A 25,950-nucleotide genomic window follows, 5' to 3' on the forward strand; every position below is an offset into this window, starting at 1 on the left:
GCACGTCAAAGTGCAAGTAGATAAATAGGAACCGCTCCGGTGGGGAGGTAAACGGCGTTTCCGTGTGCTACTCTGGTTCGCCAGAAGCGGCTTAGTCATGCTGGCCACATGACCCAGAAGCTGTACGCCGGCTCCCTCAGCCAGTAATACGAGATGAGTGCCGCAACCCTGGAGTCGGCCACGACTGGACCTAATGGTCAGGGGTCCCTTTACCTTTACCTTTAGAGAAGAATTCAGTCGCTCACACAGCTCACCATCTTGGCGACCAGTCTCACAAGCCCGTAAAATTTGTTTCCAAGCAAGAGCTGGAACTGTTGAAGTTGTGGTCCTAAACTTCTGGAGGGGACCTGGATGGCAAAGGCTGAATTTTATCGCCATGGGAGAAGTTGGTGATTATGCTCCCCCCCAACCTTTTCCTCCTTCTATTTCCTCCAGATCATGAGCCATTGTACATGTATCTGAAAGTATGCAGAAATCTCTGCTCTTCTGTCTGTTTTCCAGCCTGGATTATAAGAGCCACCATTACTTGGGAAGAGACCCTCCTTTTGCTGTAAGATTTGCAAACCACTTGGACTTTCAAGGAATGTCTGTAGCTGATTCAGTGATGCCAGGTGTATTCCATGCAAGAAACACAGGCTCCTTAACATGCCTTTCTGGAAGCCCATCCTGATGAACAGGGGCAGTCAGGGACAAAACATGGTTGACAAATCTGTTGACTCTGCATTGCCCAGAATAGAATCAACCCTTCCCCACCTTTCCCTTCCCTTCTTCCACAGTGCTGAGAGACAAGAAATGGGAGCAAAAGATGGGTTTTATCGCTAAAGTCAGCGGATGTGCCCATAAAGATCTGTTGAGTAAGAAGGTGCTATTTTTGCAGTCACTTTCTGACTTTGACCACACTTCACTGTAAAAGGATTCGGCAGCACCATAAACAAAGAGCAGGGAGTATATGGAGTTGAGGATGAAGTAAACAAATTGGCTCAAGTCTTTAGCTGGCCTTGCCACTGTACATCAGGCCACAGGAAGCTGCCAGTCTTACCTAGGGCCATTACTGGGGCATTCTGCAAGCAGATGCTCTATCATTGAACTATAAAGCTAAAGGACCCCTGGATGGTTAAGTCAAAGGCGACTATGGAGTGTGGCGCTCATCTCACTTTCAGGTCGAGGGAGCCAGCGTTTGTCCACAGACAGCTTTCTGGGTCATGTGGCCAGCAGGACTAAACGGCTTCTGGTGCACTGGAACACCGTGATGGAAGCCAGAGTGCACGGAAACACCTTTTACCTTCCCACTGGTACCTATTTATCTACTTGCACTGGCCTGCTTTTGAACTGCTAGGTTGGCAGGAGCTGGGACAGAGCAACGGGAGCATAGGCGCCGACTCCATGGGGCTTGAGGGGGCCCGAGCCCCCTCAAAAATTCGTTTGGGGGGCTCTGCCCCCCCAATAATCTCGGGCGCCCCTCCAGCAGAGTGCCATCGCCGCCCCTCCCCCAGCCCAAAATGCACAGGGTCGGGCTGCATGCCTCCTGCCCTCCCTCCCGAGCAAAAGCTCCACCCAATTTCCTTCGGAGCTGATTAATAGGCGCAGCACACTCTCCCCTATTCGCTCACGAGGAGGCGGCACCACTTTATTTGCATATTCATGGGCTTATTTATTATTCATGAGCTTTCCCGGCCCCCCTCCCAATATTTTTTATAAGTCCGCGTCCCTGAACGGGAGCTCACTCCATTGCAGGGATTCGAACCACTGACCTTCCGATCAGCAAGCCCAAGAGGCTCAGTGGTTTACACCACAGCACCACCCTCGTCCCTGTCATTGAACTATGGCCCTTACAATAGTAGAAGTGAACTGAAATTTCTCAGATGACTCTTTTCTGAGAAAATATATGAGATAGTGCCTTTTTCTCATCCCCTAAGAAAAAGGAGACCACTTTGCAGAATTTTCTATAAAAAAAATTATACCATTTTATCTATTCTATTTTATGGTGGCCACTGTCCGTCCCCCCAACCCAGGATTGACACTTTCTCTAGAACATTGTGGAGAAAGCAGAATGGTGGCTGATCATACTGACAACACTGTTGTAAATTGCAGTAATAGCAAAAGGAAGAAAAGAAGGCAGGCAGGCAGGCAGGCAGGCAGGCAGGAAGGAAGGAAGGAAGGAAGGAAGGAAAGCTATGCTATTGATGCTACTAATTGTGTCTAGGGATAAATGAATCTGTCAATTTCACTTTTCCCATTTTTACAACCTTTAATTCAGTTCTCCACATTCCTGCAGCAATCTGTAAATTTTTTTATTTAAGAAAAATCCTCATAGAAATTCAGCAACATTCCATTGCAAAGTTCTCTCAATAAATGCATTTTGCAAGGGAAAAAAAAATGCAAACTGCTGCAGAAATTTGGAGATAGGAAAAATGTAAAACTAACAAAACTGAAATTGACAGATCCTTCCATCCCTCTTTACTGATCCCTACTCTGTGGAGATCATCCTGAAAGCATTGCCGCATAGGCAGGCATTGTATGAGAACCTGCCTCCTTCTTTTTAAATATCTATATTTATCTCTCTCAGTCAAGTTGCATTTACCTCCCAAGCAGGGAAAAGATGAACCCAGTAATTTTATGATTAAAGCCAATATTCTGGGGGTTGGCTCCCACTTAATGGTGCAAAGAATTTATTGCCCAGAATGTTTGGCAAGCAATGGGATTTGCAGCCTCTCCATGCGAGGTTTATTTTTCAGATTTGCAGAAGGCAAGCCAAGGAAACGAATGGTTTTGGGAACTGTGAAATAATCCATAAAGCAGGCTGCTTCGCCTCATCTTTGTTTGGGGTGTTTCATTCATTTCTCTCTGGCTTTGTGCAGGCCAGGGTGATAAATGGAATAACCTGGAACCATACAAATTGGCATTATTTATGGGGAGCGGTAAAAGACCATCTAGCTTCTAACCATGCAATTTCGGGTAGCAGGACGGATGCTGACATTTAAAAAAGGAGATCCTGATGAATGGTGAACGTTGGTACCCCACCCCCAATAATTGGAAGGAGGGGGAAATCCCAGAAAATGTGTTGCTTCCCCATCAACTAATATACAAGCATCTATGAGCATCACCTACAAGCGTCCTTTGGTAATGCCATTTCAATTGAATAAAGAGAGAGGATCTGGCTGAATATAGCCCAGTCGCTGGTGCAATTAGACTTGCACCAAGTAGCCTCTAATTTTGATATTTGCTGAGGTGCTAGTCATATTTGATCAGGTCTTTATTTGTTTAAGCATTCGTTTACTTATTTTATTTGCATTTTTATTGCCACCCTTTATCCAAAGATCACAGGGTGGTTTACAACGTATTTTGTATGAGTATTTCTATCTCCTGCTTCTTCTGTTCAGGGTTCCAAACTAGGATTGGGCATCCTTTTGAAACGAGCAGGGGTGGTGAATCTCAAGTCCAGGAGCTGAATCTGGCCCTTTGGTCCTCACTATCTGGCCCTTGGGGGGTTCCAAATATCCATTGGGCCATCACAAGGTGTGATGCTTCTGCAATGGGACTTTCCCCCTTCTCCTCTCCTTGCCCCTGCCATATGCCCCCTAAATATGTTATGGTGGTTCCCCTAACCCCTAGAGCAGATTTGGAGTGGGAGCAGGGTACATGGAGGGAGAGAAGTGGAGGAAGACCCATTGTACAAGCTGAAATCCTTGTGGTGACAGGATGGTTACTTAGAGCTGCTTTGGATGCAACCCAGTATTGACCCAGAGAAAATAATACGAGCTATAAATGGACCCAAAGTAGGCCTGTATTTTCTTCCCACTCCAGAAGAATGTTTGGCAGCTCACATGACCATACAAATCTTTGGAGGGGAAATGCTTTGAGTTTGGGACAAATATACAAAGGAAATCAAGTGGGAAATGTGTTTGTGAATCTTCACAGGCCTCCCCTTTTCCTTCATAAAAGCAGTTTGAAAATGTCTGAAGTTTCAAAAGAGACTTTTGCATTCTGAATTTTCGCAGCACTTTGAAACGCTCTGAAATGTAATGCACTAAAATATCTGTTCCGTCAAATGAAAGCTAATTTTGATTATTTTGGGAAATTGAAATCCCCTACCCTTCAAAACACACACATATATATAGGATGGCTTACAAATATAACATAACCAATAATATCCCTTGCCGAAACGTAATGTCACCCATTCCACCAATCTCCCATCATGCTTTACCTGCAAGCCGCCAGCCCTGGTGAAATCCTGCTAGATTAATCATTCATCAACTCAACAAATACCTTCTGATCCCATTAGCAGACAGACCGTCAGCTTCCCCCTGTTAATCTACCTCTGTCTGAGGTGCAGCTATTAACCCCTTTTAATCAACCATTATTCCACTCAGAGTCAGTTATCACAAGAAGGTACCGTTCTGACATAAGATCAAATTAAGATTACAGAAAACTTGTCGAGATGAAAAGCGCTGTGCATATGTAATTGAATTATAGCCTAATTAAAAGAAAGGAAAAAAGAGCCCCACTCCTGAGACATCCTCAGCTGTTCTTCTGCAAGTGCCGTCCCTTCTGTCTTTGCTGAGGTTTCACTGCAGAAGTTTGTCAAGCTAAACTCAACCAGGCAGGTGTCATCATCGCCTACTTTAATAAGCTCACTTTGCGACACACCGTGCTTTTTCCTGGGCCTGCCTTTGTACCCATGACAGAGGCCGAAATCAAATTGTTTCCTAAGATGTCAGGGAGGCAGAGGGACTTAATATACTTACCAGTTTGTGGCATTCCACTTAAAGCCATTTTGCTCCTCTAGGCTGAGTGCTATAGCCTGAGTTGCATCTTCAAGTCTCTTTCTTTCAGGTTGAGTCTGACATTTCCAGCTCCAGGTTTCTGGGCATTTCATCTACAAATAATGTAGCTCAGTGGTAGAGCATATGCTTTTGATGTGGATGGTGCCAGGTGGAACTGCAACATCGCCAGGCAAGGCAGGAGGAGGCATTCCAAGAACATCTGGAGGGTACCACATTCGCTATCACAGCTAAACCATGTTTTGGATTAACCACTGTGTTAGGTTTGGCCATATATAATGAAAAACTATGGGCAATTGGGAAAGAAGTGGACACTTCTAATCACCTCTTTGTACTTCTGCTCAAAGGGAAGAGGGGGAAGGCAGAATGCATGAACCAAAGATCATTGGGTGACAGTAATCAAGTCACTACGGTTTATCTGCCATTATTCTGCATTTGTAAAGTAAAAAATATATGTAGTGATCAACCACACAGAGCTCTTGTGGAGGCAAACACTTTGCAAATTAAAAGTGCTATGTGAATGATCCACAGTAATGCTGTTTCCATAAGAGTGTAAGCTTGTTATCTTGTGCTATTAATTGAAAAATCAATCAAAAATGATAAATTGCAATACCGTTCAACTTTGGCAATAAAAGCATTAATCAAACAGCAGAGCTGGTCTGTGCAGTCCAGGCAATGCAGCCAGTCACTTTCTCAGCTTTGCTTCTCAGTGAGTTCATTTTAACATGCGCTGCCATTCAGATCACCGGCACAGACTATGTGTAGTCTACCATCTATGTTTTCTAGGGCTAAACTAGACGTGGCATATACTGCATCTTTGCATTTGATGTGCACATGCTTTAAGGTGTGAATAGCAGTTTTGAAGGGGTATTCAGCAGGTAATGAAAGGGTTAAGCTCCCCCCCTACAGCCTGCTGCAATCGTGATAATGATCTCTCCTCCTCACTAGTGAATGCTATTCACATTTCTTTAAGACAGCAGATTGGACCCTAACTGCACAGATGCATTTAACATGGTATCTAGTCTGCCCCTAGTTAAAATGGGGATATCAAAAGGTCAAACGATGCACTAGGTTTAAACAACAGACAGAATGCATAACATCAGAAATCTAAGTCTCAATGTAGCACCTCCCTACATGCACAGTTAGGTGTGCACAGTGCTCTTGCCAGAGTGGTGCCAGTGTGGTGTAGTGGTTAAGAGCGGTGGTCTCGTAATCTGGTGAACCGGGTTCGAGTCTCCGCTCCTCCACATGGAGGTGCTGGGTGACCTTGGGCTAGTCACACTTCTCTGAAGTCTCTCAGCCCCACTCCCCTCACAGAGTGTTTGTTGTGGGGGAGGAAGGGAAAGGAGAATGTTAGCTGCTTTGAGACTCCTTCAGGCAGTGATAAAGCGGGATATCAAATCCAAACTCTCTTACTTTTCACCCATGGGAGTGCCTCCAGTGGGGGGGCAGTCAATGATAAAGGACTCCATGTACAAATCAGGGAGCACGGCAGGGAGAGAAGAGGCTGTTAAAGGGGACTGGATTGCCTCCTAGTAAATAACATTGGTGCTCAAAGACCTGCATTGGCTCCCAGTACGTTTCCGTGTTGGTGTGTACCTTTAAAGCCTTAAACAACCTCGTCCCAGTATACCTGAAGGAGCATCTCCACCCCCATCGTTCAGCCTGGACACTGAGGTCCAGCTCCGAGGGCCTTCTGGCAGCTCCCTCACTGCCAGAAGTGAAGCTACAGGGAACCAGGCAGAGGGCCTTCTCGGTGGTGGCGCCCGCCCTGTGGAACACCCTCCCATCAGATGTCAAGGAGGTAAGTGACTCTACAACCTTTAGAAGACATCTGAAGGCAGCCCTGTACAGTGGTACCCCGCAAGACGAACGCCTCGCGAGACGAAAAACTCGCAAAACGAAAGGTTTTTTCGTTTTCGAGTTGCCTCGCAAGACGAATTTCCCTATGGGCTTGCTTTGCAAAACGAAGCTTGCCCCGGGGACAGCGGGTCTTCTCTTTTGAAGCAAGGGGCGGCGGGGAGAAGCGATCTTCTCCCCGCAGCCCCAGGTCTGGGGACAGCGGGAAGATCGCTTCTCCCCACCACCCCTTGCTTCAAAAGAGGTCCGGGGACAGCGGGTAGCGCTTTGCGCAGCCCCCCGGACCTCTTTTGAAGCAAGGGTTTGCGGGGAGAAGCGATCTCCCCGCAGCCCCTTGCTTCAAAAGAGGTCCGGGGACAGCGGGGCGGTGGGGAGATCGCGATCAAGGGGCTGAGGGGAGATCGCTTCTCCCGGTGCTCCGAAGCGGGGCGGGGGGGCGGGAACACCTGCCCCAGCTGCCCCGCTTCGGAACGCTGCTCCAAAGCGGGGCGGGGGGCGGGAACACCTGCCCCAGCCGCCCCGCTTCGGAACACTGCTCCAAAGCGGGGCGGAGGGGCGGGAACACCTGCCCCAGCCGCCCCCCTTCGGAACGCTGCTCCGAAGCGGGGCGGGGGGGCGGGAACACCTGCCCCAGCCGCCCCGCTTCGGAACGCTGCTCCAAAGCGGGGCGGGGGGGCGGGAACACCTGCCCCAGCCGCCCCCCTTCGGAACGCTGCTCCAAAGCGGCGCGGGGGGGTGGGAACACCTGCCCCAGCCGCCCCGCTTCGGAACGCTGCTCCAAAGCGGGGCGGGGGGGCGGGAACACCTTCTGAAGGCGGGCGGGGGGCGAAAGTCTTTGTCCCCCCTGCCTACCTTCCCATGGGCTTTTAAATCGCCCCGGACAGCGGAGAAGTCCTCCGCTGTCCCGGGCGATTTTAAAATGCCGCCCGCCAGCATTTTAAGATGCCCGGACAGCGGAGAAGTCCTCCGCTGTCCCGGGGTTTTTTAAAATGCTGGGGGTGGGAAGAAAAGCCCTTGTCCCCCCCCCCCCAGCCTTCAGAAGAGGTCCGGGGACAGACTGTCCCCGGACCTGGTCTGAAGGCGGTTTCCCTAGGAACTCATTAATTGATTTTCAATGCATTCCTATGGGAAACCGTGCATCGCAAGACGAAAAACTCGCAAGACGAAGAGACTTGCGGAACGAATTAATTTCGTCTTGCGAGGCACCACTGTATTGGGAAATTTCTTAAACGTTTAATGTTTTGTTGTGTTTTTATACATGCTGGAAGCTGCCCAGAGTGGCCAGGGCAACTCAATCAAATGGGTGGGGTGCAAATAGTAAAATTATTATGGTTATTATTACTGTTCTTATGCCTACCCCACTCTGGAAAACATTCAGGGGTCATGCTTTGCTGAACGTTCAGGAAACAGTAGATTCCAAAGTTATAGGTGACAAAATATTCTTTGACATTTAGCATATGGCTGAAAGCCAGGAAAAAAATGTTCCAAATATTTTTGCATCCTCCCCCCCCCCCTGCATCTACTCTGACCTAATGGGTACTTTTCTAGAGCTGGCCTTTGACAGCTGCAGACTTCTCAACTGATCCTTAGTCAATGCAGATTCAATCAATCAGAACATTCGACAAGTCAAGGTGGAGATGCCAGGATTGGTTTAGTTCTTCAACAAACAAACACGCTCAAACACTCCCTGACTAAGTATTATTTTAAGGCAACAGCAAAGTGATTTTTACAATCAAGCATGGACATTTAAAGCAGGGAGTTACTATCCAGTGAACTGATATTAGGAAGCCCAAATTTTATGCGCTAGCAGAGCCTACTGAAACAGATATCAGTTGGCTGACAAACAATGTGTGCTTCATAATATGTGCATATAGTTGAGATTGAATTTCTGTTTCAGAGGTGTAAAATTCTACACATTTATAGTGCAATTCAGAGAGAAGAAATGTGCACTGACCTCAAGACTGGACCCTGGTTCTGTGTTTAAATAAATAAGCTGCCTTGATCCAAAGCACTGCTTAATTTGGCTCCGAGTTCACTTTTGAAAAGAAAAACAAGGCTTATGACTTTTCATCCAAAACTGGATGAAATTTGCAGACATATAGGTTCCTCTACAGTGGTTGAAGTATGATAAATTACATGCAAATAGGTCCAGGCATCTTTGGGCTGAAGACTTTTAAAGCTTAAATCAGAAGAAGAAGAAAGACGAAAGACGAAAGACGAAAGACGAAGAAGAAGAAGAAGAGGAGGAGGAGGAGGAGGAGGAGGAGGAAGGAAGGAAGGAAGGAAGGAAGGAAGGAAGGAAGGAAGGAAGGAAATATCTATAACTTTTTGGGGAAAGTTGATGAAATTTGCAGGCTTGGTAGAGCATTCTGGGAAATGAATTCTGCCAAATTTTAGAACAATAGCTGCCTGATTTCCTGCCAGGGCAACATTTACTGTTCTGGCCAGGTTTTAAAAAAAGAAAAGAATCACTTAAATCTGTCCTAGTATTTTGTGGGCAACAGGACTGAAAATAGTTAACATGAGAGCAATGTCCCTAGATAAGAAGCCTATCAAAATTCAGTCAACTAGATTTAATGGGGAGCCACTGCCGAAAAGGTGTGTTCTTGTGTTGCCCCCCTCTGGACCTCTCATCAGGGGTGAACAAAGGCTAACCAACACCCGGGGCCGGCTGCGCATGCTTGGCGCTGCTTTGTACGATGCATGCACGGCATCACCACGTACGACACACACGTGATGTCACTATGTAGGGCACATGTGCAGCATCGCTATGTATGACGCATGTGTTGGGATACTGCCAGGGAGATAAAGTCCATCATGGCCCCAAGCCGTCTGCCGGACGATCCATCGATCTCCCGTAGGCACGCAGTATCATCGATTAGCGACATGAGTGTCTAGAAAATATCTTGCCACATTCTAGAGCTCATGCACACTCTATCAGCAGATAATCACAGCAGAAGTCGCACTCAGGAGAGCATTATTTACAAGCTTTATTCAGCGTTGATCAGAACAGAGAAAGACATGACTGTCTGCGTCAGTGTCTCCGACAGAGAGAGAAAACGAAAGCAATAGCAAACATAAACATCCTGTGAACAGGACATGCGCAGACTCTCTGACTCACAAAGCCTGCTCCCTTTTAAGGTGGAACGGAAATATCCTAACAGCATGCACTGTACATAGCGACGCCACACATGCACCATACATAGTGGTTTGCCGCTGGCACCACTCGAGCGCCGTACGGACGATGGCGGGATCCTCTGCTCATGGCTTTAGCGGCGGGATCCCACTGCCGTCCGTACGGCACTCAAGCAGTGCTGGCAGCAAACTGCTATACACAGCACATATGTGCTGTCGCTACATACAGCGCGTGTGTGCGACCCCACACATGCGTTCTACATAGCTGTTTGCTGCCCGCGCCGCTTGAGTGCCATACGGACGATGGCAGAATCCTTTGATTGGGGCTGCTGCTGTGAATGGAGGAGCCTCCACATGCTTCAGCGGCTGCGTGGTGGCTGCTCGTGCCACCGCGCCCGGGGGCAGAGGGAGGAGCAACCCATGGGGTGCCTTCTTGTCACCCCCCCCAGACATGGCACTCAAGCCTGACCGCCCCTTGTCCCCCCTTGCAATGCCACTGCCTTGCATGGAGGTAGAACACAAATAGGGGCCTCTGATGATTACAGGGTCTGCGTTGGTTCATATGTGGAGAGGCAGTCCTTGAGGTGTTGTAAAGGTAAAGGTAAAGGGACCCCTGACCATTAGGTCCAGTCGTGACTGACTTTGGGGTTGTGGCGCTCATCTCGCTTTATTGGCCGAGGAAGCCGGCGTACAAGCTTCCGGGTCATGTGGCCAGCATGACTAAGCCACTTCTGGCGAACCAGAGCAGTGCACGGAAATGCCGTTTACTTTCCCGCCGGAGCGGTACCTATTTGTCTACTTGCACTTGACGTGCTTTTGAACTACTAGGTCGGCAGGAGCAAGGACTGAGCAACGGGAGCTCACCCCCTCGCGGGGATTCGAACCGTCAACCTTCTGATCGGCAAGTTCTAGGCTCTGTGGTTTAGCGCACTGCGCCACCCGCATCCCTATTGAGGTGTTGTAGTCCTGAGCAATTTAAGGCTTTATAGGTCAAAACCAGGTCAAAATTTGGAAAGTTAATTTAAGTTATCTTGATGCACCTTTTCAGGAACAAGGTCCTTTCAAGGTGGCTCACAATCAAAAAGGATAACAAAATAGAATGAAACGACAAGATACCAATCCAATAATTAAAACGGCATGCAAATTAGACATTTTAAAAAATCTAAGTGCTAACACAGCAGCATGAGAACAAAAATGGCATATATCATACTCACAGCCAGCTTAAGATTCCATTGCACCAAAAGCAATGAAAGCAAGCTGAAAACCACCCCAACTATCCAGGGGGAAAGTGGAGCTGAAAGGGGGTCCTGTAAATGAAATTAGGGATGGAGTCAATCATATGTCTCAGGAGATGGAGTTCCATAGGTGGGGAGCCACTGCTGAAAAGGCTCTGTCTTATATTCCTGGCAGCCTGGTTGTACTAGTTGCAGGTCTACAAGGAGAGCCTATGTGGTTGATTTGAGGGCTCAGATAGGTTCCTGTGGGAACAAGCAGTTCATCAAGAAACTTTTCCCAAACAATTTGGGACTTTGAAGGTCAAAATCAAAATAATACTTTGAACTCAGAAGCAAAGAAGCAGCCAGTACAACAGATAGGATATAATGAGAAGAGAGGGGGCAGTTCAGGTACCCAGTCTGAATACTTGAAAGGACATAGAAGCCGAGGGCCTTCTGGCGGTTCCCTCATTGCGAGAAGCAAAGCTACAGGGAACCAGGCAGAGGGCCTTCTCGGTAGTGGCGCCCGCCCTGTGGAATGCCCTTCCAGCAGATGTCAAAGCGATAAACAACTACCTGACATTCAGAAGACATCTTAAGGCAGCCCTGTTCAGGGAAGTTTTTAACGTGTGATATTTTACTGTATTTTTGGTTTTTATGGAAGCCGCCCAGAGTGGCTGGGGAGGCCCAGCCAGATGGGCGTGGTATAAATAATATATTATTATTATTATTATTATTATTATTATTATTATTATTATTATTATTACAACACACTCTTGGTTATGTGTGCCAGATGCACACACCCATCTTTGCCACTCTACTGCTGATCTTTCCATGTTGGACAGAGGAATCTCCATGCATTCGGCGGAATCATACCCACAGCATAAACTGAAAGCACTCTAATAATAATAATAATAATAATAATAATAATAATAATAATAATAATTTTTATTTATACCCCGCCCTCCCCAGCCAAGACCGGGCTCAGGGTGGCTAACAACCAATAATAAAAACAAGTTGATTAAAATAGAATTTAAAACAAGATTAAAATACAACATTAAAACATTAGGATGCATCTCTTCACAGGAAGAGAAAGGAAAAAGAAAGAGGGGGAGGGAATCAAACTGATTCTAAGCCAAAGGCCAGGTGGAACAACTCTGTCTTACAGGCCCTGCAGATAGAAATCAGATCCTGCAGGGCCCTGGTCTCATGAGACAGAGCGTTCAACCAGGCCGGAGCCAGTGTTGAGAAGGCCCTGGCTCTGGTTGAGGCTAATCTAACTTCCTTAGGGCCCAGGACCTCTAGGGTGTTGCTATTTATGGACCTTAAGGTCCTCCGTGGGGCATACCAGGAGAGGCGGTCCCGTAGGTACGAGGGTCCTAGGCTGTGAAGGGCTTTAAAGGTCAAAACCAGCACCTTAAATCTGACCCTGTACTCCATCGGGAGCCAGTGCAGCTGGAAAAGCACTGGGTGAATATGCTCCCATGGCAGAGACCCCGTGAGGAGCCTCGCTGCAGCATTCTGCACCCTCTGGAGTTTCTGGGACAGCTTCAAGGGCAGCCCCGCGTAGAGCGAATTACAGTAGTCAAGCCAGGAGGTGACCATCGCATATGAAGTGCTCCCCCCCCCCAAAAAAAAGATCCTGGCAACTGTAGTTTGTTGAGAACGCAAAAAGGGCTTTCAAACAGCCCTGAACTGTGCTTGGGCTGTGCACATCTCTTCCCAGCAGGAAGAAATGTGTGCAAGGACAACGCGAGTGGGATTGAACCCCTTGCTCACCTTAGGGAGTGTGCTGGTGACACCCCACCAGGGTTGCTCTCTGGTGAATGGAGACGGTGGTTCTGCTGGTTGCTGGGGGCTCACTCGGAATGCACTGGCAAAGCAGCAAACGCAGGATTGAACCCTCCACACGCCAGCTGATGAGCGAGGGGTTCAATCCTGCTGGCCGTTGGGGTCTGCGTCACCCCCACGCTCCCTGCACTGACAATGCAGATGGCACACTTTCTGCTCAACTGGTGGATCAGACCCCATATCAGACGGTGAGGCATGTGCATAGCCCTACCACAAACATTTAAGGGGTATATTTCGCTTCCCTTGGGAAATTGCCAAGAGTGAAGCTGCAACTTTTGGCACTGCAAAACAAAACTAGGGAGCGAGAGCAAGAGCGAGACACTCACAGAGAGAGATGCACTCTTTGTCGATGACCTTGAAGACTTCACTTCCTGTCCCTGCTACTCAGAGCATGATGAACGCAACAACGAGAAAACCAAGGTGCCTCTCTTCGTATTTGCATATATATTAATATTTGCATTCCTCCCAGTCATGCAAATGTATGCTAAATGCCAAAATACTAATATGCTTTATTTTGCTGTGCTTTTGGGTTGAGCTTGGGTTGGATTTAAGTTTATTATTATTATTATTATTATTATTATTATTATTATTATTATTATTATTCTCTACAGCAGGAGTGGCTAACTTTTGTAATACTGTAATCTTTACTAGCCACACTGGCCACTAATCCTTACACATACCTGCCCTCCCTCCCAGTTAGGGTTCTAAGAAGGCACGGAATATGAAATTAGATAATGTTCGTAATTAATTTTGTAAATTACATTGTCCTTAAGATATTCCACCCCATTCATTTCAATGCAAAGGAAATACAATGCAAATGTGGGGGCAGTAATCAATTATGTTTTATTTGCAAACTGAAATCAACAGCAACAGTCAATACTGACCATATTCGCGAAATTGATTTTCGTCCTGGAGTAAGCGAACAATGGCAATTTCTACCTCTGTTTCTGTTTTTGTCAGAATTCTTCCTCATCCCTGCTGGTCATTAAACCAAAACAAGTCACACATGCCTTCCCCTCTCCCCTTGTACAACAATCTCTATAACCAATTTGGAATTGTTTCAAAGTATCATCTCTACATTTTCCAAAATTAGTTCTACCTCACTTTTCCATCCCAGATGAAACCTTCACAGCAGGGCCTGCTGCAGAATTTTTCCTTTCTGCTGAAACGAAAGGGGTTGAATAATGTAATGGCAACATAATTTACATAAATTACATAATTAGCTGTGTAAGTTATGTATTTGCGCCACAGCAGGCAGGGAGCGAAATGCTGTCGTTTTTGTTAGAAGGCGAAATGCAGCGGAAGAGAAACATTACTGCATGCAACGAGTATGGATCATGACATAAAACAATTCCTTCTTACACATCTATTCCAAGCTCACCTGGGGACAGCAGGCAAGTCTAGGCATCCAAACAGGTCTAGGGCACACATAACTCGGATCTCTGACAAAGAAGAAGGCCTTCTAAATGCTGTGGACTACAAATGTCATCAGTGGCGAAGCTGCATGCTCCAGCACTGGGGACAGAGAGCAGGCGGGGGCGTGGCTGGCATGCATTCTGGGGACATGGCATGTTGCCCACGGGGGTGTGCCACCTGCAGGGGCGTGGCGCACTGACTGAAGGTGTGTGGTGCCTGGCATGAGGGGGCGTGGCATGTTTCTGGGGGTGCAGCCATGATGCTACCCCTCTCACCAATAGTGCTGTGGTGGTGCGCTCCCTGCCCTCCCCCCGTTCCTCCACTAGTTACTCTCTCTCTTTTAAAAAAAATAATAATAATTTTTATTAATATTTTCCACACAACAAGAATAATGAAAAATAACAATACACAAAACACAAAAACAAGCATACAATGAAAAACAAATCAAATCAAATCTTACACTAAAAAGGAAAACAAACATTGACTTCCACCAAACCCACAGCACCTCCTTTATCTCTCATTGTGTCTTCCTGTCTTCCTGTTTTCCGTATCATATCTATCCTAGCATCTAGATATCCTTTCACTTCACAAGGTTATTCCAGACTCAGCCAGATTTCTGTCCTCGAACCTTGGCTTTTAAGGTAGGCACTCCCATTCCTTTTTCACTTCACCTTTTGGTTTTTGTCTTATTATATCTGTCAATTTGGCCACCAGTGACTCTCCTCATCCCTTTCCATTGGCCAAGCAAGCTGGGTTGAAGCCCAACTAAACACCTGGAAGTCACCACTCGGGTGAACCCGACGCAGGTCATCTCTAAGTAGCTGAAGATACATTTCCAATATGTGCACACATGAAAATCCACACACCTAACAAGCCAGCACTACAATTAAGGAAAGAAAAATCTCTGTTCCCTTCCTCCCAGCACAGCCTCCCTTACGGGTGTATAAGAACAGGCAAAATTGCAGGATGAGGGGGCTCTAACAGCTTGTCTTGGTGTGTAAATACTGCAGCTTTGGGGATTCCGTTGGGTTAATTTAGGAGATACTTGAACTTTGCTTAAAGGGACCCGCGTGTCACTAATTCCTTGGAGTCGGTGGGTGTATTTGTAATTTGCACGTGCAAGTTCATTAGAATACAGGCAGTCAGCTAATTATGGCCAGAACCACTTGCTATAACTTTATGCGTTATGCATAAAATATTAACTAATGAGGCAATTCTTCGATCTAAGTTTAGACTCTAGAGCAACTGTTTTCTTGCCCCTGGAGTGCATTCAGTTCCAAGTTGAGAGGCCGCAGTCTTTTCAAATGCCCTGGTTTTGAAAACAACAATAACAATAACAATAACAACAGTACTTTTCAGGGTTTTCCGCAATCAAATTGCTGTCTGGGGTTGGCATTAGGAGTGGGGGAAGAAATTCAGTTCAGTTTGCATTCAAGGGAAAACCTATCAAATTCACACATTCCAAAACCATATGAGTTCCGGAACAGTCCGCCTTTGAAATTCACGTTTATCTTAATTTTGTGGTGCAGTAATACAAACAAACAATTTTAAAAAAGTATTATATTAGGGGGAATTGTGCATAAAAATTTCTTTGGGGCATTTGTACCCTACTCTTCAGCCAAAAAGACTCCCAGAGTGGCTTACATACAACCAAGACCAGACAGGCCCCTACCTTCAGACTTACAGTCTAAAAAGATATGGCACACAAGGGAAAAGGGTCAGGGAGGGAAGAGGAAAACCAGAACTGCTGAGCTTCCAGCAAAGCTGGTAACATGAGTCTCACGTCCTATCTCTCCCACAGAAGCCTTCTGAAAGAATGGCTGCCCCCAGGTGACAGTTGTGGGAATGGAGGCCTGATAGAGCTGGCCTGTCATAGCAGAGCCAATGGACTGAGCTCTGCTTCCCATCTCTCCATATTAATGAAAATAACATACAAACATACATTATATTAGGGGAAATTGCCTGCAATGCACATGCATTAGTTTAAAAAAATCTGCATACAAAAAATGCATTTACTAGAAGAAATTCACACTAAAATGCTGGTGAATTTTCAAGAGGGTGGTTTTCTTCTTTTTTAAAAAACTCATATTGCTGCAGAAATATAGAGTGTAATTTAAGGTTGTGACAGATCCTTCTATCCCTAGTTGGCAGAATTTGGTGCACTGCAAATTAGACAAAATAAAACCAGAAAGAGGCAGAGATCGTGTCCATGTCCACATCCTATCTGAGCAATATCTCCTCAGACTAAATTAACAGGGCTAGCTGCATGCAGCAGAATGAAATGACAGAATTCTGAAGATGTGGCAGAATGAGATACATCACTTTAGACTGGGGGGGTACATTTTTGAATGCTTCCTTGTATTAAAATAGGAAATGGAACCTGTGGGCAATTACCATTATCTATGCCCACTGGCCATGACCATCACATCTACTACTGTGGGCAAGAATCCCGTAAAAGAAATGGAGTGGCCCTCATAGTCAACAAAAGAGTGGCAAAAGCTGTACTGGGATGCAATCTCAAAAATGATAGAATGATCTCGATACAAATCCAAGGCAGACCTTTTAGCATCACAGTAATCCAAGTTTATGCACCAACCACTGATGCTGAAGAAACTGAAATTGACCAATTCTATGAAGACTTACAACACCTTATAGAAATGACACCAAAGAAGGATGTTCTTCTCATTATAGGGGATTGGAATGCTAAAGTAGGGAGTCAAGAGATAAAAGGAACAACTGGCAAGTTTGGCCTTGGAATTCAAAACGAAGCAGGGCAAAGGCTAATAGAGTTTTGTCAAGAGAACAAGCTGGTCATCACAAACACTCTTTTCCAACAACACAAGAGACAACTCTACACATGGACATCACCAGATAGGCAGCATCGAAATCAGATTGATTATATTCTCTGCAGCCAAAGATGGAGAAGCTCTATACAGTCAGCAAAAACAAGACCTGGAGCTGACTGTGGCTCAGATCATCAGCTTCTTATAGCAAAATTCAAGCTTAGACTGAAGAAAGTAGGAAAAACCACTGGGCCGGTAAGATACAATCTAAGTCAAATCCCTTATGAATACACAGTGGAAGTGAGGAACAAGTTTAAGGATTTAGATTTGGTGGACAGAGTGCCTGAAGAACTATGGACGGAGGCTCGTAACATTATACAAGAGGCAGCAACTAAAACCATCCCAATGAAAAGGAAATGCAAGAAAGCAAAGTGGCTGTCCAACGAGGCCTTACAAATAGCGGGGGAGAGAAGGCAAGCAAAATGCGAGGGAGATAGTGAAAGATACAGGAAATTGAATGCAGATTTCCAAAAAATAGCAAGGAGAGACAAGAAGGCCTTCTTAAACGAGCAATGCAAAGAAATAGAGGAAAACAATAGAATGGGAAAAACCAGAGATCTGTTCAAGAAAATTGGAGATATGAAAGGAACATTTTGTACAAAGATTTCCATGATAAAAGACAAAAGTGGAAAGGACCTAACAGAAGCAGAAGACATCAAGAAGAGGTGGCAAGAATACACAGAGGAACTATACCAGAAAGAAATGGATGTCTTGTATACCCCAGGTAGTGTGGTTGCTGACCTTGAGCCAGACATCCTGGAGAGTGAAGTCAAATGGGCCTTAGAAAGCATTGCTAATAACAAGGCCAGTGGAAGTGATGATATTCCAGCTGAACTATTTAAAATTTTAAACAATGATGCTGTCAAGGTGCTACACTCAATATGCCAGCAAATCTGGAAAACTCAGCAGTGGCCAGAGGATTGGAGAAGATCAGTCTACATCCCAATCCCAAAGAAGGGCAGTGCCAAAGAATGCTCCAACTACCGCACAATTGCACTCATTTCACACACTAGCAAGGTTATGCTTAAAATTCTACAAGGCAGGCTCAAGCAGTATGTGGACCGAGAACTCCCAGAAGTGCAAGCTGGATTTCGAAGGGGCAGAGGAACCAGAGACCAAATTGCAAACATGCGCTGGATTATGGAGAAAGCTAGAGAGCTCCAGAAAGACATCTACTTCTGCTTCATTGACTATGCAAAAGCCTTTGACTGTGTCGACCACAGCAAACTATGGCAAGTTCTTAAAGAAATGGGAGTGCCTGATCACCTCATCTGTCTCCTGAGAAATCTCTATGTGGGACAAGAAGCTACAGTTAGAACTGGATATGGAACAACTGATTGGTTCAAAATTGGGAAAGGAGTACGGCAAGGCTGTATATTGTCCCCCTGCTTATTTAACTTATATGCAGAATTCATCATGCGAAAGGCTGGGCTGGATGAATCCCAAACTGGAATTAAGATTGCCGGAAGAAATATCAACAACCTCAGATATGCAGATGACACAACCTTGATGGCAGAAAGTGAGGAGGAATTAAAGAACCTTTTAATGAGGGTGAAAGAAGAGAGCGCAAAATATGGTCTGAAGCTCAACATCAAAAAAAACTAAGATCGTGACCACTGGTCCCATCACCTCCTGACAAATAGAAGGGGAAGAAATGGAGGCAGTGAGAGATTTTGCTCTCTTGAGCTCCATGATCACTGCAGATGGTGACAGCAGTCACGAAATTAAAAGACGCCTGCTCCTTGGGAGAAAGGCGATGGCAAATCTATACAACATCTTAAAGAGTAGAGACACCACCTTGCCAACAAAGGTCCGTATAGTTAAAGCCATGGTTTTCCCAGTAGTGATGTATGGAAGTGAGAGCTGGACCATTAAGAAGGCTGATCGCTGAAGAATTGATGCTTTTGAATTATGGGGCTGGAGGAGACTCTTGAGAGTCCCATGGACTGCAAGAAGATCAAACCTCTCCATTCTTAAGGAAATAAACCCTGAGTGCTCACTGGAAGGACAGATCATGAAGCTGAGGCTCCAATACTTTGGCCACCTCATGAGAAGAAGACACTCCCTGGAAAAGACCCTGTTGCTGGGAAAGATGGAGGGCACAAGGAGAAGGGGACGACAGAGGACGAGATGGTTGGACAGTGTTCTCGAAGCTACAAACATGAGTCTGACCAAACTGCGGGAGGCAGTGGAAGACAGGAGTGCCTGGCGTGCTCTGGTCCATGGGGTCACGAAGAGTCGGACACGACTAAACGACTAAACAACAACAACAACATGCCCACTGGCCACCCCAACATCTGCTACCTGAGGAAGCTGCCTCATTCTACCCTACAGTAGGGCCGGCTCTGTTGTTAGGAGTATTTTATGTGAGTGAGTGGCTCAGGTCAGACTGAACAGTGTGACTATTCCCTTTTCAAACTGGAAGAGTAGGACTGTGTCTTTATTTATTTTAAAAGACTATTGCTAAAAATCATACCATTGCACAAAAATAATTTCCTCTATACATCTAACACAAATAACATATAACAAACCTAGGGAAGGATCCAGGATTTGCACTTGTACAATGGAATGTTCTCCTCTTTCCTCCCTCTACCCTGTACTCTCCCCAAATTTGCACTGGGGAGGGGGGGTAGGAAACCCCCAGAACAGATTTAGGGAGCTGTCATGCGTCCAAGTTCCCGTCTTGATAACACAGTAAGCGTCGTTAATGAAAAAGGAGGATTTACTGCAAAAGTAAACAGATAGATCAAGATGGCTGTAACATAGCCTCCAGCTTCATCAATCAAGATGACCCTTCTGAAGACTGCTTCCGTCATGACCAGAAGCAACTAAACTTTAGCTTCATATGTCTTTTGTTTTGCTTCCTATCTTGCAGCCCCCCCCCCCTATTCATCGAGACCTTGGACTGAGTGGGCCAGCTCCCTCCTCTTCCCTATCCTCTGAGAGGCTGTTTCTTAACTCTTTCCTGCCTGTTTGTGCTTCCGGTGAGCTTTGACTGCGTTCCCGCTCACTCTCCGCCATTCCCTTATCAGCTGGCATTCCAAGAGGTGGGGGAGTTGGCACTAGACGATGCTTATCCTGTATGGCAGTTAACACTCTCTGTTCCTGACTGCCTTCTTTAGTTGGCAGCAACCCTGCCCTGGTAGCTGACTGCAAACCTTCCCTGGGAGCTGGCTCATTCATGACAGTAGCACACTGCGGGGGGCGGGGGGGAGATGGGGAAAGATAAATCCTTGCACTAACAGAGCGAGAGACTTGGCACAACTGTAGATACAAGCCGTAGAATTCAGGGAATATACATTTATTTGCTGGGTAACCCTAGCTACTGTTATATGCAAAACGTGGGGTTATATCTGTGGAAAGGATATGTAAGGTTGAGCTTTATTTTATAATTTTATCTTCCAGCAATTAACATGTAAGTTCCATGTCTCAGTAAATTTGCTTGGTGCATACCTGTCAATGTCACTTTTGTAGGAGGTAAATTCAATGGACAATGCTAAGTTCCAAGCCTTCTTGTACCACTGCAATATTCCACTGGTTTATCTGATTTCCAATTATTTGCTATTACTACTCTGGGCACACTTATCATAGCTGTTCCAAATCATCCTTATTTATAGTATCTTTCAGATGACTTAGTATAGCATATCTTGGTGGTAAAGTTATATCCCTTCCCATAATTTCATTTATAACTTCCAACATCTCTTGCAAAAAGAAAAAAGAATTTAGGACAAGTTCAGAATATATGTAAGATATCTGCCCCTTTATTTTTGCATCTCCAGCAGTTATTTTCTTGCAGATTGTAAATTTCCGTTAAATAGTTTGGTGCAAGATACCATCTATATATGATTTTACAGAAGTTTTATTTTCATGTTATTGGAATAGCATTTTTATTATGTTTTTTATACAGCCGTCTCCATTCATCTTTGGCAACTGAGCCATTTCTGAGTTTTGCCACTTAAGTTTAAAAATCTATGCACAATAACAGTTTAAACCATCTGGACTAGCTCCCCTTATCTTGAGAGGAAGGTATTATTTTTTCTGCTTCTGTTAGATCCCAGACAATGAGATATTTTTGCAATAAGGATAATGCTACACTTTTACCTGGTAGATATTCTAGAGCATGCATAATCCTCCCATTCATTTCATGGGAAACTTCCTGGTAAGGAAGAATAGTATTATTAAGTCATCCATTCTTAAATTGAGCAAAACCAACCATAGGTCGCTTGAGTTGCCTTGAGCAGGGAAAAGTGACTAACAAAATAAATAAATAAATAATAAAGCAGCGTTAAACCATGGTTTTTCAGACAACTTATATTTTCATTGTAAAAGAACAAAGCGATGGGCAATAGGCCAGGAGACAGCTTGTATTTCAATTTATACCATATAGCCAATATGTGTTTAATATTGTTTCCCCCCACAATTTCATTCTTGCCAGCTCTTGCTTAGCAACAGTGTAGACAAGACTAAAGTAGATGGGCCACTTGTCTGGCTCAGTATAAATCAGTTCCAATCCCAATCCCATGCAAAACTTTGATCCCAAGTTCCAGCCGTTAATAATAACAACAACAATAATTTATTATTTATACACCCCGCCCATCTAAGCTGGGTTTCCCCAGCAACTCTGGGCTGCTCCCAACAGAATTAAAAGCACAACAACTTTCAGGGTTTTACTTTTTGAAATATGGCAACCTTCGCTGTTCCACACAGGGGCTTCAACAGTCCTCTGCAAAGTCTCAAAGTCCTCCGTCTCATTCAGTAAGTGCCATCAAATACTTCCAGGATGGAAACCCTCTGCAATCCTTTAAGATATGCAGATAAATGGCTGCTGTTCTTGCTATTCTTCTTTGACAGATATTCATTTCAATATTTTTTTTCAATATGCTTCTCATAAGACATAAAAATCAATAGAACAAAGGGAACAATAAAGTTTCATTGCACAGTAATGAGGTAGACAGTGCCTATCGGTCACAAACCCTGAAAGCAGAACTCGCGGCTGAGGGAAGAAGAGTCCTTTTCATGACCTTTTTCTGGCAAGATGTGCAAAAAAACTCAAAGGTTTTCCAGATTTGTGCACATCTTATATCTTTGCAGAGCTTTGCTGTGGCCGAATTTATTTCACCCCAGTTAGGTCCCTCACTGTACAAAATGTCTCTCCTCTATCCTGCCCCACCGGGGTACCAAATGGGAGTTTATCTCCTAAGGATGATTTTGGGTGAGAGGGCATGGTTTGCATTGTGATCATGTTTGGGGAAGAAAGGTTAAACTCCCATGAAAATGGAAGTTTATCTCCCACACTACTGGGGCAGCAATTGGAGCTTTTTCCTCCTAAGACTAATTACAGGCTGAGGTGCATGATTTGCTTTGGGATCGTGGTTGGGGAGCGAAAGATTAAATTCCTGGCAAAAATTGGGGGTCCCTGCACCTATCATCATCATCATCTGACTTTTAAGCTATCTCTGCTCATTTTAGTAACAGCAACCATTTTTATTGGTTTTTAAACAAATACAAGAACCATTAAACACTTATCCAGACTACATAACTGGTGATGAACAAATGGTACAATTGCATCACTTTAAACATATTGAAAGATCTGCATATACATTCTGGCTGTTTGGCAAAAATTCTCCACCCTGTCGTTATATTATTATTATTATTATTATTATTATTATTATTATTATCATCATCATCACCATCATTTAATTGATCTATATACAGTGGTTACATACGCTTCAGGTTACATACATTTCAGGTTACAGACTCCGCTAACCCAGAAATAGTACCTCAGGTTAAGAACTTTGCTTCAGGATGAGAACAGAAATTGCGCAGTGGCGGCGCAGCAACAGCGGGAGGCCCCATTAGCTAAAGTGGTGCTTCAGGTTAAGAACAGTTTCAGGTTAAGAACGGACCTCCGGAAAGAATTAAGTATGTAACCAGAGGTACCACTGTACTGCTTAATGCCAGATTAGGCTTCTAGGTGTGTTGCAAGTCTAAAAACCAATAGGAACAAACATGAAATCATAAGCATCCATTATTACAATAAAAATGCACAACGGAACAATCCCTCCTCACGAGACTGCCTCACTGCAAAATGCCTGCTTATAGGCCTGAATTGATCCAAAGATCTCTGAAGGCCTAACAAATGCAATCTATCCCTCTTGAGTACGCAACCGGGAGAGGATGAAGGCTGGGATCTCATTATCCTCAGCAATGCAAGAGTCATATTGAAAAGGACTTGGTTGTTGATGCAGCCGAGGGCACGTTAGCCCCTGCTCAAGCAGAGAATGCTTATCGAGCACTTGCCTCTTTCAAAGCCACTCTGGAAATGGCTTTCTTATCTGGAAGGTAAGCAAAACAAGGCCAGGATGACTGCATTTCCCTCTCTGCATTCACATCTCTGCACTGAAGCTTTACCTATGGCCAAGGAAGCCTGTCCCTGCTGCCTGTCACCAAAGCAGTCGTGGCGATGCTAAGACTGCACGCCAGACTTCCGGTGTGGCAGCTGAGTGCTCATCTGAGAGTGTAGGAAAGCTATCCCTGCCAGAAAGAGATACCCAATGGACAGAACCCTTCTCCTTTCCTGCCACACTTCCCTAGCTGCCATGAAGACTACAGATGATCTGCCATGAAATTCTACTCCATATCGATCCAGAGCAGAACTCCAACGTATAGTTAGCAGAGTAAAAACTTAAACACGTTGTAGGATTCCCCAAAAAATAGACCAGAGGCAATTGTATTTCATCCAGCAGAGCTTTACTGCTACTGAAGGCAAATGAGCATCATGGTCACAAATCCAATACAGTGGTACCTCGGGTTACATACTTAATTCGTTCCGGAGGTCCGTTTTTAACCTGAAACTGTTCTTAACCTGAAGCACCACTTTAGCTAAAAGGGCCTCCCGCTGCACCGCCGGAGCACGATTTCTGTTCTCATCCTGAAGCAAAGTTCTTAACCTTTCTGGGTTAGTGGAGTCTGTAACCTGAAGCGTATGTAACCCGAGGTACCACTGTACATTCAGGATTGGCACTGTCCATAAGATATCCAGCTGCAGCAGACTTAACATAAACCTACGTTAACTTATAAGAAGTCTAAACCTTAATACTAAATATACTATGTACAGAACACAACACCAGAAGGAAGAGAGATAGAAAGAGAAAGTGAAACCCAGGCTCTTTCTGGCCTTACTATTATAGTCAGCATGACCTTGACAGTAGAGAACCAGTTTAAGCCAGCTGCACTCAGCTTCACTGAAGGAATAACCTAAACATCATGAACCTTCTGCTTGTTTCTTTCACACAGAGAAGCTTCCAGAGCCCTCTTGAATTAATTAGAATAGGAAAGATCTCTACAATACTTTCTGCCGCCGAGACCATATAACACGGTCTTGAAAGACCTACATTGGCTCCCAGTACGTTTCCGAGCACAATTCAAAGTGTTGGTGCTGACCTTTAAAGCCCTAAACGGCCTCGGTCCAGTATACCTGAAGGAGCGTCTCCACCTCCATCGTTCTACCCGGACACTGAGGTCCAGCACCGAGGGCCTTCTGGCGGTTCCCTCACTGCGAGAGGCCAAGTTACAGGGAACCAGGCAGAGGGCCTTCTCGGTAGTGGCGCCCTCCCTGTGGAACGCCCTCCCACCAGATGTCAAAGAGAACAACAACTACCAGACTTTTAGAAGACATCTGAAGGCAGCCCTGTTTAGGGAAGCTTTTAATGTTTGATGTATCATAGTATTTTAATATTCTTTTGGAAGCCGCCCAGAGTGGCTGGGGAAACCCAGCCAGATGGGCGGGGTATAAATAATAAATTATTATTATTATTATTATTATTATTATTATTATTATTATTATTATTCTGCACTAAGACATGATCTGCAGGACTTAGGGTCATAGGGAGCTGGCTTTTACTGAGTCAGACCATTGCTAGAGATGGGCGAGAAATTTGATTCAAACTGCATTTAAATGCAAATTCTTTGCACTTTGGCCAAGTTACCCAAAGCTCTACAGAGATGTGTTTCCATCCATTCTTAGTTAGATAGATGCCAGCAAAGAGGCAAGTTGTAGGACATCGTATTGCAGACTCTAAAGAAACTCTTCTTTGCTCTATCACACTAGCAAGAAGAAACATGCAGCACACACTGGAAGAATTTGCGACTTTACATCCCCCCCCCCTTCTCTACTTTGACACAAAGAATTAAAGAGCATTTGCATCTTACCGATTTGCTGTTTGTTTGTCTCCCTTTCACCCATCCAAACGGCCTATATAAAAAGTTGACAGCAGGTAGACAAGGGGCTAACGGAAGTCAGCATGGGATGAAAAGTCCATATCTCAGCCGGTCCTGTATGTATAATGTTTTGTTTAATGTGGGAAGGGAGCAATTAAAATAACGCATGGATGGATTGTGCGTCAGTTAATCAGAAGCTACAGGCGATGGTGTCAAATGGAAGGCACATCAATTTGGGGGCGTCGGGCTGAAAAGAGTCATCCATTTTAAAATATTGTGGGGGAAACTGTGCGGTGTCATCCCTAATCTATGCACATGAGCAGACCCGATTAATAAACTGGGTGTGAACGACTGTAGGCAAGGCTCTAAAGGAGAATGGCACCATCTGGACCGAATGCCTTCCTTTTGCTTCTGTCATCTTTCGTAACTTAACCATAAAGTATTATTCTGTATCACACAGGCCAGGGGTGCTTAATCTTTTATACCGAGGCAGGGAGACTTCTGGGAACACAAATGCAACACTGCCATGATCTTTTATTGGAGCCGAAAGAAACAGCAGCAGGGTCACAATCAGGGGTGAAGGAGAAACCAGGTTCACATTTAAAGGTGAGCCTACCTAATTCAAACCTA

The 25,950-nt window shown here is 45.1% G+C and overlaps 1 long non-coding RNA gene across 1 annotated transcript in view; it reads right to left on the reverse strand.

Moving 5' to 3' along the window:
- LOC310708971 overlaps window positions 1-24,733 on the reverse strand; it is a 103,011-nt gene extending 78,278 nt beyond the window's left edge. The window contains exons 1-2 of the long non-coding RNA XR_014527273.1: window positions 24,657-24,733; window positions 6,397-6,484 (exon numbers count right to left, since the gene is read on the reverse strand). This is a non-coding gene — a long non-coding RNA (uncharacterized lncRNA). The remainder of the gene's footprint in view (window positions 1-6,396; window positions 6,485-24,656) is intronic.
- Between the last annotated feature and the right edge of the window lie 1,217 nt (window positions 24,734-25,950).

This window comes from Podarcis liolepis (assembly GCF_965112155.1).
Source record: "Podarcis liolepis genome assembly, chromosome: 6".
NCBI classification, from domain to species: Eukaryota; Metazoa; Chordata; class Lepidosauria; order Squamata; family Lacertidae; genus Podarcis; species Podarcis liolepis.